The sequence below is a fragment of the Miscanthus floridulus genome, chromosome 3 (assembly GCF_019320115.1).
Source record: "Miscanthus floridulus cultivar M001 chromosome 3, ASM1932011v1, whole genome shotgun sequence".
Lineage (NCBI taxonomy): Eukaryota > Viridiplantae > Streptophyta > Magnoliopsida > Poales > Poaceae > Miscanthus > Miscanthus floridulus.
The window spans coordinates 27,338,375-27,354,700 of record NC_089582.1 but is presented as its reverse complement, the minus strand read 5'-3'; the positions used below and the strand labels follow the sequence as shown (position 1 = coordinate 27,354,700).

General features: G+C 45.9%; 3 non-coding genes and 1 pseudogene across 3 annotated transcripts; all 4 read right to left on the bottom strand.

Annotated features, from left to right (window-relative positions):
- Window positions 1-5,906: 5,906 nt before the first annotated feature.
- Window positions 5,907-6,015, bottom strand: LOC136547646 (small nucleolar RNA R71). The gene has a single exon (XR_010781610.1). It is a non-coding gene; the product is annotated as a small nucleolar RNA R71 (small nucleolar RNA).
- Window positions 6,016-8,687: 2,672 nt separating this feature from the next.
- LOC136547787 (small nucleolar RNA F1/F2/snoR5a) lies at window positions 8,688-8,827 on the bottom strand. The gene has a single exon (XR_010781740.1). It is a non-coding gene; the product is annotated as a small nucleolar RNA F1/F2/snoR5a (small nucleolar RNA).
- A 58-nt stretch (window positions 8,828-8,885) lies between these two features.
- LOC136547719 (small nucleolar RNA Z196/R39/R59 family) lies at window positions 8,886-8,967 on the bottom strand. Its single transcript, XR_010781681.1, has one exon. It is a non-coding gene; the product is annotated as a small nucleolar RNA Z196/R39/R59 family (small nucleolar RNA).
- A 111-nt stretch (window positions 8,968-9,078) lies between these two features.
- Window positions 9,079-9,159, bottom strand: LOC136547718 (small nucleolar RNA Z195/SNORD33/SNORD32 family; annotated as a pseudogene).
- Window positions 9,160-16,326: the final 7,167 nt, after the last annotated feature.

The window sequence follows — 16,326 nt, the reverse complement described above, 5'->3', positions numbered from 1 at the left end:
CAAAGACGAAGAACCCAAGCACTACAGGCCCAACAGGGTAGTCATTTCCCTTCTTGACAGTGGTTTCAGGCACGGAACCCCTCCTGGTGATGTTCTTCTGGAACTTAGCAGTCTTCCGGTCAGCAAGGCGCCTTGAAGTAGTCTGTGAAAACAAAAGCCACAAATCAGCATATATGAATCTTAGTCAATCTGATAGCTACTTAACACAGAGTGTCAAGCAATAAGCAAACGTGTCAGTGGTCTTTCAGGTTCAATGCAGTTGCCAGATGAGGTTGAATGAAAAAAAGAAAATGTCGTCCGCTCGGCCATTTCAAGCAGTATTAGATGAGAGGAACACACAAAGGTTTGAGTTTTCTGAACCATATGCCATTTCCGGTCCAGTAAAAGAAATGGGTCAGCAATTCTTGTGTAGTCCACCTTGATCAAAGGAATAAAGCTCTCTTATTCGATCATTTCTATTCCCAAACTCGTATACCAAACATTTCCATCTCTAAGCTACAACAAGCTCGTATACATCCTAAATCAGACGAGGGCAAGTTCAACAACCACCAACTATCCTTTGCAGTCTGTATTACTTAAAACCATTGCAACCCTGAATTTTGCAAACGTGCATCCTTCGCCGCCACACATATGCCAAGAATGGCAGACCACCAATAGGCGGGCGAGGGAGAGAGATCTTATCTATATATCCCGCCGCGCAGAGGGAGAGAGATCTGGGCTCGATCCTGGATCCCCCATCCAATTCCGACCCGGGAGGAGGACGACAAGCGCACAAATCCTCGGCGTAGGAGAGTGGTTCGGAGTCGCTTACCATGTTCCCGCCGGTGAGTGATGTGTGTCGCCGGACCGAGCCTGCGGTTGGGGGGAGCAGCACGCAGGCAGGAGCAGGAGCAGGAGCACGAGAGGGAGGGATGTGTTGCGTTGCGTGTGCAAGGCGAGGGTGTTTTATTTTATAGGAAAAAAAGAGGCCTGCATCTATCTGCTGCTAGCGTGGATGCTACCCGGCGCGGCTGCGGCCTCGTGGGCTGCTGGCAATGACAGGAGGTAGAAGATGGAGTCTTGGAACTGAACTGACCTGATGATCGCTGGGGCGGACGGCCTTCTTCCCGGCCTGCGGATGACGCGGGGGCGGCCAGGCGTCCGGCTGACGGCGGGCGGGTGGGCGGGCGACGTCCGTGGATGAAGCTGGAGGCGAGGCGTGAGGCGAGTCACGGGACGGCGCGTGAGGCGAGTTGCGGGTGGACGGCGGCGGCGCGTGAGGCGAGTCGCGGGTGGAGGGCCAGGTGGGAGATGGCAAGGCGAGTCGCGGGTGGACGGCGGCGGTGCGTGAGGCGAGTCGGAGTCTCGAGTGGAGGGCGAGTCGCGGGAGTCTCGGGTGGAGGGCGAGTCGGAGTCTCGGGTGGAGGGCGAGGCGAGTCAGAGTCTGGCGGCCTGGTACATGTTTACCGAGTGCCCAGATCTACGGCACTCGGTAAACAGAAGCACCGCAGCCCAGTGACATGTGGGCCTGGTACATGTTTACCGAGTGCCCAGATCTACGGCACTCGGTAAACAGAAGCATGGCAGCCGGTAGAAGTGGGCCGTGGAACCTTTACCGAGTGTTTCAGGTCACACTCGGTAACTGTATCCATTATTTCATGCAAAACAAAAAAGAAAAAATGCCAATTTAATCCTAAAATTCACCAAACTTTCACACGAACTATTTCATGTCATCTATTTACTATCTAAAAAATTCCAAGTTCAAATCATAATGTTGAATTTCACTCTTAATAGAAATCCTATTCGTCATTGTGAATGTTTAGTGTCTCTTTGGGAGATGTACCGGTTCGGCAGCGACGAATGTAAAAATACTTCCGAAACGTTATGAAAATTTTTCTATAATATAGATGTATGCTTCAATGTTAATTCTTCCAATCTCGTGATTTATCGAGTTCGATTTTCATTATTACAATTAAATTTACACGATATGTATCTAATTATCATAAAGAATGAAAATTTTGTGAAATATAGTAAATAAATCGAAATAAACACCATATTTTGGAATGGAGTACTAAATATCATATGTGGATAGAGGAAAAAGAATGAAGGGAAAAACAAGAAATTTGGTTGAATTTTACCGAGTGTTGCGCCAGTACACTCGGTAAAAGATAGTGTTTACCGAGTGTTGTGAACTTACACTCGGTAAAACTTTATTATTACCGAGTGCAAATACTTCTACACTCGGCAAACATGTCATGCCGTGACGCCGTTTGGCGCACGGTTGGTACACTAGGAGACGTGGCAGCTCAATACCGAGTGTCTCTTTTTACCGAGTGCGCCCCTTCGGTAAAATTGTAGTTCTACCGAGTGTTTGAGGTTACCGAGTGTTCGGACTCAGTAAAGAGGTCTACTACCGGGTGTTTATGTTTTCCGAGTGTTGACACTCGGTAATAAATGTTTTCCGAGTGTCCCGACTTTTGACACTCGGTAATTTTATGGGCACTCGGTAACTACACAGTCTCCGGTAGTGCACGTATACCTTACCCTGATGAGCACGTCTTAAAGGTCAAGTCTTTATGTCTCGAGATTGATGAGGTCACCATGGGTCTGTTTGCTTCGTTTCCACGGTTGGCCGCACCCAGGCTTCGGCTGCGTCCAAAGTGTGGCGCTCGTTTTCAATGCCATACTTTTGGCGAGAAATGGCATGGAAATGAACTAGCACGCGGTTGCGAGGATTGCGGTGTGCCGCAAGTGTAGAAGCGCACCAAACGTGCCCCCTAAGGCGCGGCGTGGTGAGGAAGCGAACCAAATGCTCTCTGTATGCATCAGGGTATATTGTCCACCACTAAAAGAACAATATCGTCCTAAAATAAATATAGGAAACCGTCGTGGAACTCTGGTGAGCAGGATAGTCACTACCAATGCTTTACTAGACAGGGCAAAGTTTTCACTTGAGCCAGTGGTGGTGTAGGACAGAGATGTAGTGACGTCACCTCCAAGGAAGGGAAAGATGCCCAAAATCATTGTTGCCGTCTAAGTCGACACTGAGATCAACATGGATTTCACTAGTGCAGCCCCGACCCACCATAACAAAGCCCCTAGAGACTAGAGTTGACCCCATGCGGGGAGACCAGCTGTTCGCGCCGCCTCGATGACCGGTGGCCACCACCAAGTCGAAATGTCAAGGAACCGCGCTACCCACCATCAAATCAGGTGGGGAAGCTCTCCCCCCTGGGTAAAATTTCCAAAAAAAATCCTGCTGCTACAGAACTGATTTTGGGAGGCTCACCCTTTTATTTATAGAAGAGGTCATAACTCATTTCTGCCTCCGAAAAATGTTGAAGGCTATTATATCTAGGATCCACCTCTAAAAATAATTTTTGGAAACCAGCAACGTAAAACCTCCGCCTGTGTAAATGTAGGCCCAAATAAAACAACCTAATTGGTTGTCGCCTCCCCCACCACCCTGACACACACGTGCACGTGCGCACACACACAATCACCTCAAAGGACATCTCATCAGGCTTCGCCGCCTCGACCTCAAGCCCGGGCTTTTTCAAGAGCACCTTTCTTGCATGGGCGTTCAACTTCGTTGCTATGAACTTGCTTGTTTACGATAGTTAACAACCGTTATAAACCGTCAATATAACATGTATAAGGGCATAAATATAATCACCAATAAAGATTTAGGGGTTTAAACTAACAAATTCCACGAGTTTTGGTGAATCTGTATTTTCTGCAGGGTTTATTCAGAAAACCGTCAAGGTGGACCTACATGTCAGATTTAATTGCGCTTATCCATAGTGAAACGGACATCAGAAGACTCTAGAAGACTCGGGAGGACTCCACACCGAAGCGGAGGGCGAGACGCCGCTAGGTGGGGCCGCCTGGCTCCTGGGGCCCACCTGTCAGCACCTTGTTATTATGTCGGTTCTCCATCGCCTCCTAGGCTGCATCTACATCGTCCTTTAAGTCGGTTTGATCCAAGGGCTCACGTTGGACGTTCCGGCCTATATATATCAGCCCCTGCCCCCTGAGAAGGCATAAGTCATTTGAGAAGACAGAAACCCTAATCGTCCTCAGAGCTCCACCATATTCTAGGGCATAGCTAGTTAGGCTACGTCTAGAGGGAGGCAGGCAGGCTTCGCTTGAATTTCCGATCTTGTCAAAAAGCGTGGTTTGGTATAATCTTTGTACCCCTCTCTCTTTTGTATTTTCATTACTTTTATATGTTAGTTACAATTATTATGACAATATCAGTGTTCATCTTATTCATGTTCTTTGATATAATGTTCATGGTCTACTTTGATTATATGCTTAGTATAGTTAGATTATCATTATGTTCATGCATAAGTTCGTATAGCGCTCACTCTAAGGATCTATGGGTGGGTGGTCGACATTGTGTAAGCATGATGCTTATACGTTGTTTACCTACGGATACACCCTATATTCTGGGTCATGTAATAGATCGTGGACGTGACACTACCGTTGAGTCCTTTGTAGTCCACTCTCCGAATATAGGCGTACGTAGGGTTCGTTTACGAAGATAGAGCAAGCTCTATTCTTAATCTTCCTTAGTAATATCCCTTATGTGTAGATATGACGATGATCTTAGCAATGATTACTAGGTATAATTGCACTAATCAATTTATGCTTTGACTTATAATTAAGAATGACTTAGGAATTATTCCTGTAATATTCTACCTGACCATGCTAATGCCATAGAAAGAAGTACTGTGAGTGATTTATCATTAATCAATACTTATCATATATATATATATATATATATATATATATATATATATTATCCTATGACTTACCCCTGTTATGAGTAGAATATTGGTTATGGTTTACTTCTCCTTCAATAGTATAAGTTATCAATACATGTCCATACTAGACCTTCCCTGTGGTAAAAATATAAATAACAATACCTAGAATACTCTCGGGTAAAATGCTACAATGATATATTATATGTGCGCTTGTAGATCCTTTTCATTCGTATATTTATTTATTTTTCCTAGTCACATAATTAGTAAAGAGCTGCTTGGTATTATTCTAGTAGTAATGCTATGTAATACCAACAAGTATCTCTGATATCATCATTAGGGATGACAACCTAGTAAACTGAGGAGATATAGGTTTATAATAGGTGGATATTTAAAAACAAGTGACACGTTAATAAATACCAATAAGCATTTTTGGCGATGTTGCTAGGGAAAAGATTTAAAACTCTGTTCTTAGTTGTGACGTTAAGAAATGTCAACAAGCATTTTTGGCACCATCGTTGGGAAAGGTAGCTAAGAAAAGGAAGTATTGATAAACTTATACTTATTGATGTGATCGAAGATAACCATTGACCTCTGCTCAAACAGGCTTACCCTTGTTTTGTATACTTGTGTATCTTATGCAGGCTAATGTATGACCGGTTTTGACCTTCCGACAAACTACATTGAAGGTCCAGAAGCATTAATCAGAAATAACTAGAGCTAAACTCGAGAAAGTTCCAGCTTTAAAGTCAGAAGACAACTATATAAGGCAAAGCGTAACACCAGAATTTGAAGCCATGGCTAATAGGACTCTCCGTGATTTCTCTGCTCCAACTATGGCCAACATCCGTACTGGACCAACAGTCAATGTTGGAGACAATGGATTCCAGCTCAAGCCAACTCTCATCAACATGGTGCAAGCAAACTAGTTTTATGGAAAGGCACATGAAGACACGAGTGCATATCTCCAACACTTCCTAGAAATTTGTAGCACTTTCACCATCAAAGGAGTAACCCAAGATGCCATATTACTTCACATCTTCCCATTCTCACTCTTGGGAAAGGCAAAGCAATGGTTCTACGCCAACAAAGATATAAATACTACATGGGATAACTGCTCCACTGCCTTTCTAGCAAAGTTCTTTCCCACAGACAAGACCAATGCTCTGCGTGGGAGAATTTCAAACTTTCAGCAACAATATGATGAATTTGTCCCTGAGGCATGGGAACGCTTTCAAGATTATATTGCGGAATGTCCTCATCACGGGATGGAGAATTGGATACTCATGCAGACTTTCTACCATGGGTTGACCAACAGTACCCATGAGACTATGGATGCTGCTGCTGGAGTGCATTCCTGTCACTCACCATACCAGCTGCAACAGTTCTTGTGGAGAAGATGGCCTCCAATCAAGGTCGGAATGAAGAACGTGTTCAAACCCGCAAGAGGAGTGGAGGTATGCATCAACTCAAGGAGGTAGATATGCTATCTGCCAAGATGGACCTGCTGATAAAGAAGCTTGAAGATCAAGCCAATGAGAAGCAAGAAGTCATGCATATTCATGATTCTTTCATGACATGTGAAGTATGTGGAAACACTGGGCATTAAGGGAGTAACTGCTCTAAAACCCATGAGGATGTAAACTTTGTCAACAACAACAACTACTTTTGTCCTCAGCAGAATCAATGATGGAACCAGAAACAGAGACCGAACTACCAAGGTAATTATCAATGTAATAATTTTAATAATTTCAATGAACCACCCATGAGAGAATTAATTGCTGGCCAATCCAAACTGATGGAGGGATTATCTAGAAAGGTAGCTACCAATGATAAAATTTTAGAGAACATAAATAATAGAATGGATAGCATTGCTTCTGCCATTTAGAACCAGCATAGCTTTAATAAAATAATAGAATCACAAATTGCTCAGCTGGCTGTTGCTGTTTCTCCGTTCGACAAATGTAAAATTCTGGGACAACCGAAAGATCTAGAAACTACAAATCTTGTATTCACAATGCAGCATATTCACTGCTAGAAACTTGCATTCTTCTGTGTGTGCGAAAACAAACAGCAAAAATACGAATACCGTTAGAAAAATATTTTTCTGACGGTGTACCCTCAGAAAAATACACACGGAAATATAATGACATAAAAATTCAATTGTTTTATGTGTTTGTCGTCAGAAATAATTTTTCTGTGGGTGTTACATGCACAAAAAAATTGTGTTCGGTCAGATTAAAAATAATATTTCTGTGCATAATTCCTCACAGAAAAAAGAAAAACTCGACAAAAAAATCATTTTTCTGTAAGTGTTGTCCCGTCATAGTTGAAGAGGTGCACTCACAGGAAAAAAAATTGTATTTTTCTGTCGGGTTAGGTGAACGCATAGAAAAAATTGTATTTTTCTGTCAGGTGTTAACAGACCACCAACATAATAATATACACTTATCCATGCAGCAAATTTGATATAATAATTATTTGGAAATAGTAGGAACAACATATTAAAATATGGGCTGTCCATACAGTAATTTTATCACAACATATAAAGATGGAGTCCAAATGTTCAGCACATTCATATATAGCATCCAGGCTATATGTAGATGATGTCCAAATGTTCCGGCATCAATACATTCAAAAGCATTATCATCTCATCTCAGCAGTTCATGAATTTCACTACTAATAACTATTGCACTACTATGCTGATAACCAGATCGATGTTGCGACCATTGAAAATGAGCAGCTCTTAGCTCTTTCATTGCTGCTCCTATTGAATTGCAAATAAAGCACAATAAGCAAGATAATATCAACTTGGCATACATCAGGTAGTAAGCACAACTTTGTTCCAGGTAGTAACTTGGCAGCTAACTTCTAGATGTCAAACTGCAAACCTTACTAAATTCCTAAGGTAGAAAGCAAAAAAATAGACTCCTGACTACATAGACAAACACATAGAATACAAAATCTTAAGAACGTTCACCTAATTACAAAATCGTTGCTCCTTACTGCATATGTTCCACAACTTCTGAATAAAGGGTACTGAACACAGATTTAACAGATTTAATTTTCTTTGTGTTGCGTATACTACTGAACACAGTTTAATTTTCAACAAATACTAAGTGCTGACACCAACGCCCATATGTTATTCTAAATAGCATCACACTATGCAGAGTTGTAGACTGGTGCTGAATGATAGAGCTAATTGACATTCAGGCAATGGAAAAAATCATAGCAAGAAGCATAAATTATTTAATCACTGATTTTCTCTGCACCGATTCTTTAATCACATCAAGAAGCACATACATACTACAATTATAAAATCTCACGGATCTCCCTTGCTTGTATTTACATCCAGTTTGCTTGAACAACTACTAGAAAAAGAGGCACAATTTGATATTTGAGCAGCTATTTACAACTGCATACAACTCTGTTTCGCACAACAAGAATGGGGGAGAATGGGATGCACATACCTGATGGGAGCTCGTCACCGGCAAAGGGCCCGATGGAGGAGGCGGCATGGAGAAGAAGGGCTGCCATGTCGCGGATCTGGTCAGAGCTCGTTGTGATGCACATACCTGATGCACATACAAGGTTACAAGATGTGAACAACCTGAGCTACTAATTTCTAAATATGGCAATCTGAATGAAAAAATAAACACCAAGGAAATTTCTAAACTCTACTTATCAACTACTTCATTATTAAGTATGCTACTAATCCATTCACATCAGTTTTCAGTCAAGATGCCACTAGTAGAAAGGCCAATCAAGTGAACTCCAATAATAATAGTAAGACTGTATTCAGAAAACAAATTACACTAGCTGGCTAGCTAGCTAAGAAAAAACAAAAGACTATATTCAGAAAACAAATTACACCTAGCTGGCTAACTAGCTAAGAAAAAATAATCATCAGTTTTTTCAGTCGTGATCATTAGAACAATCAAAACATGTAAACGGGCATATAGTAACTGAAAATTCATAAGTAAGCAACTAGTGTTGCAAGATCCGTTCCCCCTTGTATTCTGCCATGTTTCGAGACACACAATCACAAAGAATGACTACAAGTCAGATACCAAATGGCATTGACTACAACAAATTACACTAGAAAACATACTCTGAATGCAATAAAAACTAAATTTGCGGTGCAATCTTAGCCGAAAGATGATGTTTTTTGTTGCAATAATCATAGTGATTCAGGAAATGGGAATTTGCGTCACAGATTGCATATAAAAAATACAACAACCAACAAATAACTATTTAGACTTTAGAGAACTACTGCTGACTTACAAGATACTATAAAACTGGCAAAAGTTTACAGTAAAAATGAAATGTTAAAGAGAGATCAGATGGTAGTGCATGATGTGATCATCACAATGAATGCAGATATCTCCTATGTTATGGTATCATCACTTCTCCCATTAAATTTCATCTTATACAACTCTAATAAACCTCAACCACAGACATGATCAAAATATCAGAGCAGAAGGGGGAGGGGAGGGCCACCGCCACCACCACGCCCCGCCACCGGCCACCACCACCACCGCAGCCACCAGCCAGATCCGAGAGAGGGAGGGACGGATCCGGCTGGGTGAAGAAGGGGGAGGGGAGGGGCACCTGTCGGGGAAGAAGAAGGGGGAGGGGCGCCAGTGAAGGAGAAGAAAGGGGAGGGGAGGGCCACCGCCACCACCACGCACCGCCGCTGGCCACCACCACCACCACCGCAGCCATAGGCCGGATCCAGGAGAGGGAGGGCCGGATCCAGCCGGGTGAAGAAGGGGGAGGGGAGGGGCACCTGCCGGGGAAGAAGAAGGGGGAGGGGAGGGGCGCCCACCGGGGAAGAAGAAGGGGGAGGGGCGCCAGCAGGGGAGAAGAAGGGTGAGGGGAGGGCCGCCGCCACCACCACGCCCCACCATCGGCCACCACCACCACCACCGCAGCAACCGGCCAGATCCGGCCGGGTGAAGAAGGGGGAGGGGAGGGGCACCCGCCGGGAAAGAAGAAGGGGGAGGGGAGGGGCGCCCACCGGGGAAGAAGAAGGGGGATGGGAGGGGCGTCGGCGGGGGAGAAGAAGGTGGAGGGGAGAGCCGCCGCCGCCACCACGCCCCGTCGCCGGCCACCACCACCACCACAGCAGCCACCGGCTGGATCCAGGAGAGGGATGGTCGGATCCGATCGGGTGAAGAAGGGAGAGGGGAGGGGCACCTGCTGGGGAGGAAGAAGGGGGAGGGGAGGGACGTCGGTAGGGGAGAAGAAGGGGGAGGGAAGGGCCGCCACCACCACCACGCCCCGCCGCCGGCCACCACCACCACCACCCCGGTCACCGGCCGGATCCGGGAGAGGGAGGGCCGGATCCGGCCGGGTGAAGAAGGGGGAGGGGAGGGGCGGCCGCCCGCCGGGGAAGAAGAAGGTGGCGGGGCGGGCGTGCGTGCATAGCTGCGGCGACGGCGCAACGTGTGCGTGCGTGCGTGAGGAGAGCTGAGCAGGCCAGTCCACGAGTGCGTGCGTGCGAGGGTGTTTGGGGGCGGCGGGCGGCGGGTTAGGGTTAGGACTTCTTTGTTTTTTTTATTTGTCCTATGCATGCATATTTTTTTCTGTGCGTGCATATATTTTTTCTGTGCGTTTTTAAAGAACCGACAGAATAAATTGCATTTTTTCTGTGAGTGCTGATTTTTCCGTGTGTGTATTGTCACGCACAGAAAAATCATACAATTATTCTGTGGGTTTTCGTATTTTTCTGTCAGGATATTTTGGAACCGATAGAATAATTGTAATTTTTCTGTGCGTACCGAAAAAACAAACAGAAAAATTCGTCACCCACAGAGTAATTCGTTTCGAGTAGTGATTGAAGCAGTGCCCAACGAGCGCCGATAGGACGGGACGAGCCTGAGTCCTGGGGCCAGCCGGGCGTGCCTGCGTATCCACACCGCGCGGTAGAATCTTCCTCCAACCATCAGCGTCGGGGGCTGAGATATGGCGCCGCGGCCCGAGACGCTGGAACACCGGAACCCTCTGACGCCCGATATCGGCGTCACGTAGGGGTAGGCCATGGACTAGCAAAGGGCGGCCCCGACGCCTCCTACGGCGGTGCCGACCCTTGCCGCTAGCACCAAATGGGGGCGCCCGGACCTAAGAATAGGCATATCCCTGCACCACGATGGAGTGCATGCCGGTGGGTAGCGGAGCCGCGACATAACTTGTTAGGGGCGCCGACGGGATGCATTGAGGTCGGGCAAGGAAGGGCCCGGAGGTGAGCGCTTGAGGTCGGAGTTAGAGGCGAGAGAGACGTACTCCTCTTCCCAACGACGCAGCTTGGACCTCCCCGCGAAGCTGTGGGCGAGAACGAAGGGGTCCGCGAGGGGAGATAGGACGCTTGAGGTGTTGGGGACGGCGGGGGCTCGTGCGGTGGCTGCCGGCGCCGGTGCGGCTTCCGGCAGGCTGGAGTAGTTGGGGCTCTCGGCTAGGCTTCTCACGTCCTTTGACTCATCAGCTGGTAGATAGGCATCAGAGATGACGGATCTGGGGTTCAAGCAGCTGATTTGGCTTGCGTTGGAACGGATCTTGGGAATCGGATTAGTGTGCAGCCTCGGATTGAAGTTTCGATGAGCCGTGTAGTGTAGGGCGGGTCCAACTCCAGGCTGGATTGTGGACTTGTGGTACGTCTCATGCATGAGGCAACGTAGGTTCGGAAGCACGGATGGGAGAAAAGTAACAAGGGCAGGTCTCGTCACGCCATGTGTGTAGGCTATTGCCTATCGGACACCTTTTGTGCAGGATCGTATAACAGTACAAGTGGTGACCGGTGAGTGCCGCCCTTCGTAGGATGTCGGACTGGAGTAGTGAGAGGAATTGACAAATCTAACGCAATTATAATTGCTAGCACTGAGCTAACTGGGATTTGGGTTGATTATGGGTCCGTTTGGTTGGACTTTTGACTTTGGTTTTTGACCCCAAAAGCCAAAAACCCAACCAAAGGGACTACTTTTGGAGCCTTCTTTTTCAGAAGCGGCTGCTTTTCTATAGTACATTTTTGAAAGCTGGTTTGACACTGCTTTTGGCTTTTGGCTTTCTGCTTTTTGACATTGGTGGAATAAAAATCTCTTCCATAGTTGTTTCAAGAGAGATAAAGATAGAAGGTATATTTTATACTTGTTTAACCAAACAGCTTTCAGCTTTTCTATAGCTCACAGCCCACAGTAGCTTTCCCACAGCTCACAGCCCACAACAGCTATTTCCCGCAGCTATTTCTCATATATATGCGATCAAAAGAAACCTTAGCGTACTGTTACATATTTATTTATATGCGGTCTATCTGTCATACCCGGATAATTTGTCCATGGCACACAGCACTACTGGATTCAGGTTCTTTGCCAGATTGCATTCGGCAAAGTCTTTGCCGAGTGCGACACTCGACAAAGAACACACGGCAAAAAATTGATCGGCAAAGTCCTCTTTGTCGAGTGTCTTTTATCGGGCACTCGGCAAAGAAAAGCAACCGTCACGGCGCCGGTCCCGTTGACGGTCCCTTTGCCAAGTGCCAACCCGGCAGGCACTCGACAAAGATTTTTTATTTTTTTTAAAAAAGATTTCTTTGCCGAGTGCCAACCCTTCAGGCACTCGGCAAAGAGTTTTTATTTTTTTTTACAAAATTTCTTTGCCGAGTGCCAACCTTTTGGCACTCAGTAAAGTTTTTTTTTTAAAATTTCTTTGCCGAGTGCCCCCTATCCGGCACTCTCCAAAGTTTGATTTTTTTTAAATTTCTTAGCCGAGTGCCCTCTGCCCGGCACTCGGCAAAGTTTGAATTTTTTTTAAAAAAAATTCTTTGCCAAGTGCCCTCTGTCCGGCACTCGGCAAAGTTTGGATTTTTTTTTAAATTTCTTTGCCGAGTGGCCTCTGTCCGGCACTCGGCAAAGTTTGAATTTTTTTTAAAAAAAAATTCTTTGCCGAGTGCCCTCTGTCCGGCATTCGGCAAAGGTTAAATTTTTTTTTTAAATTTCTTTGACGAGTGTCCTCTGTCCGGCACTCGGTAAAGTTTGAATTTTTTTTAAAAAAAAATTCTTCGCCGTGTGCCCTCTATCCGGCACTCGGCAAAGTTTGAATTTTTTTTAAATTTCTTTGCCGAGTGTCATGGTCACAGCACTCGGCAAAGCTAGAAAAATGGTTGTCTGGACACCAATTTTTTCAGTTTTGCCGAGTGCGGTGACCATTGCACTCGGCAAAGGGGTCCTTTACCGAGTGCAACACTCGGCAAAGTGACCAAAAACTGTAATTTTAATTTTTTTTACATTCCATCATGACCAATAAATTCATACAAACATATATCACATATATATCTCATCCATCACATATATATCTCATCCATCACATATATATCTCGTCCATCCACACATCCATCCGCACATATCACATCCATCACAATATATATCACATATATAATAATAAGTGCTCAAGTCCATCCAAATAAATACATGCTTCTTGCCTTGCCCCGCCCTCATGATGGCCTCTCCATCGAAGTCCTTGTGCTCGGATCGTGGTCTGACCCATGGAGCAACCTCGCCACCTCAGTGTACTCACTGATGCGGGAGTGGACGCTCGGGTTCGTGTATGCCTCGGGCGGGTCCTCCAGGTTGAAGGAAACATCAGACATCGCCTTGCCCTTGTGGGCCATACACCAAGCCTGGAAGTCCGAGCAAGCCTGGCCACTATGTGACACCGACTGGAAGAAAGACAACACGATGATTAGAAATCAGGCAGAACTGAGCGTCATAATAGATAAATGAATTCGCGTACCCATGCTTGTTTGTATCCGGCGAGGCTGCGGCTGCCTTGATGGTGTGCTGGACCTTGCATCTGCAAACGATGGTCCCGGACATCCCTGTGCATCTTGAGGTACTCCTCCATGAACCACCTGTCCACCATCATCGCCCAGCACTCAGGATACGCTTGGCACCACCAGGGAATCATCTACACGTCATCAAGTATTGGACATATAAGAAGATCAAATTAAACCAACTTAATCTCAAAACGAATCAATATTGATGTTCTTCATTTACCTCGAGGTACTGCTCCTAGGTCAGCTGCATCTCTCTTGCGTCTTTCTTGGTTTTCCTCTCTCCAAGCTTCGACCCTCGTGATGCATGTCGGAGACGAGTTTTTTATAGGCTTTGGTAGTCACCTGCTCCGCCCTGGCCTCAAATCCCTCCTCGCATCTGTAATAAGTCTGCATACAAAAGCGATGTATCCATTCATTATTTCAAGAAAAGTCCATGAATGCGACGTATTGAGCAATGTTGTGCGAGGGAGACTTACCCAAAGCTCTGCCTTCACCCGCGCCGCCTTGTTGGGGTACTCCGCATCGGTGGCGACGGTGTAGTGGTCAAACGAGTAGGTTGGCTCCGTCTTTGATGCATACGTGACAATGCTGAGGAAGTGTTGCCTGCACAGAAGATCCAGGATGCCGTTGACTAGCCATGTGTTACCACCCGACACAACCACCCAGTTCCTACACAAGTGATTAAGAAAAAATATTAGTTTTTTTCATCATATCATATGAAGTAGGGGTGATAACATATAAAGTTACTTACTTTTGCCCTTCGGGGCGAATCAATGGGCGTTGGTGAGGAAGCGGAACATGTGGAAGGCTCGCGGGACCTCGCAATTAGACACTCGAAGAGGACTTAGAGGAAGCGGAACCCGTGCCTGCCACCTCCAGCTCATCGTCCTTGTGCAACCCCTCCTCCTCGTCCGTCTGCCGAACTAGCTCATCGTCCGACTCGTCCACGGACGCCACCTCCTCCTCTGGCTCCTTCTCATGCGACGTGGGAGGAGACGGCCCCCTCCTGCATCTGGCAGTCCTCCTCCTCCTGTCCGATCACTCCGCCACCCCCTCCGCCTCCTCCTGCAGCGGGCGTGGTCTTTGGTATATCGAGTTCACGGACCTATGACGTTCGCCCGCCATCTTTGTTCAATCACCTGCAACAAAAAAGAAAAACAAGACGTAACTATGTATTAGAAATAATCTTCATGATTGAGATTAGCTGAATCATAGGTCTCGTCATCACTATCAACATTGTCCAACTCATCAACACTATCCGAAGGAGGAATGTTGTCTTCATTGTCATTGCCTAAACATAATCGCTCAAGCATTTGTATGTCCTTCAGATTTCGCACCTCATCTCCAGCGTCCTCGTCATCATCCCTTTCATTGTCTACTTCCATTCCTATCTCTTCGGTTAAGTCTATGTCAAACCTTCCTTGTAGTCCCTCTTCTTGATAGAACTCTCCATCATATGTGTTTGAGTTGAAGTTGTAATCTTCATCGTTTGGGACATGTAGTTTACCGTGTAGCGATACCTTGTGCACAATAGACCAACCCTTAAGATGCTCGGCGTCTTTGCACGCGTATGACGTATAATAAACCTGGATGGCCTATTGAGCCACAATGTAGACATCTTTTCCTGGATAGACGGAATCATGTCGAATCTCGACTAGCCCAAGCTTAGGGGTCTGTCGAGTTACTCTAGGATGAAACCAGTGGCATTTGAATATGACAGGAGTAAGAGGTTTGGAACCATAGAATGATAGTTCATAGATTTCTTCAATTCTTCCATAATAGTCGAGTCCATCAGTGCCAGACATAACAACTCCGTTGTTTGTGGTTTTTCGATTGGACTGACTCTGCTCATAGCTTGTTGTGTGAAAATGATATCCATTCACTTCATAACCGGTAAATGACTTGACCCTAACGGCACAGCCGTTTGCAACCTGTCTCAGCTCATCACTTATAGACACATCAGTTTGGGCTCTCTGTTTGAACCAAGAAATGAAATCGGGGCTCCCTAGTCCCGCACCCCATGAAAGAAGGGTATCATTTTATTGCGGGGTAGGTTGCCTTGATTCATGCCAGGATTGACGAAGAAATTCCCTGTACCAACGAGAAACAAGGGGGTTGGACGAAGAAACAAGGACATACAGCAAAATGAAACAAGTTCGTTCAGAACTTACCCAATGAACGGTTGCACCTCGACAAGGTTGGTTAACACATGTAGCATGATACTACGCCACTCTTCATTTTTCAATTGCTTAGTGGTCGATGCACTTGCGCTTCCGAGTTGCCCTTGGAAAAGGCTGAGGTTCGATTCATTTTCGCCAGCATTGTAACGAGGGGGTGGATTATAAATGCTAGGAAGTTTCTCAGTATAGTATTTCTCTGTGAAGTTTGACACCTCCTCTAGAATGTATGCCTCTGCAACGGAAGCCTCAATTTTGGCTTTATTTCTACATTTTTTGCGAAGAGTCTTCAGACATCTCTCGATTCGATAGCACCAACGGTTCTACACGCCCCCCCCCATCCGTGCCTCATACGGGAGGTGCACAATCAAATGCTGCATCGGCAAGAAGAAGCTGGGTGGGAAGATCTTCTCCAACTTACAAAGCAACACGGGTGCCGCTTTTTCTAGGTCATCAATGACGGTCCGAGAGAGCTCCTTGGCACAAAGCTGGTAGAACAAGTAGCTCAACTCTTCCAGCACTTGCCAAACATGCTCCGGGACATAGCCTCAAACCATCGCTGAAAGAAGCCGCTCAA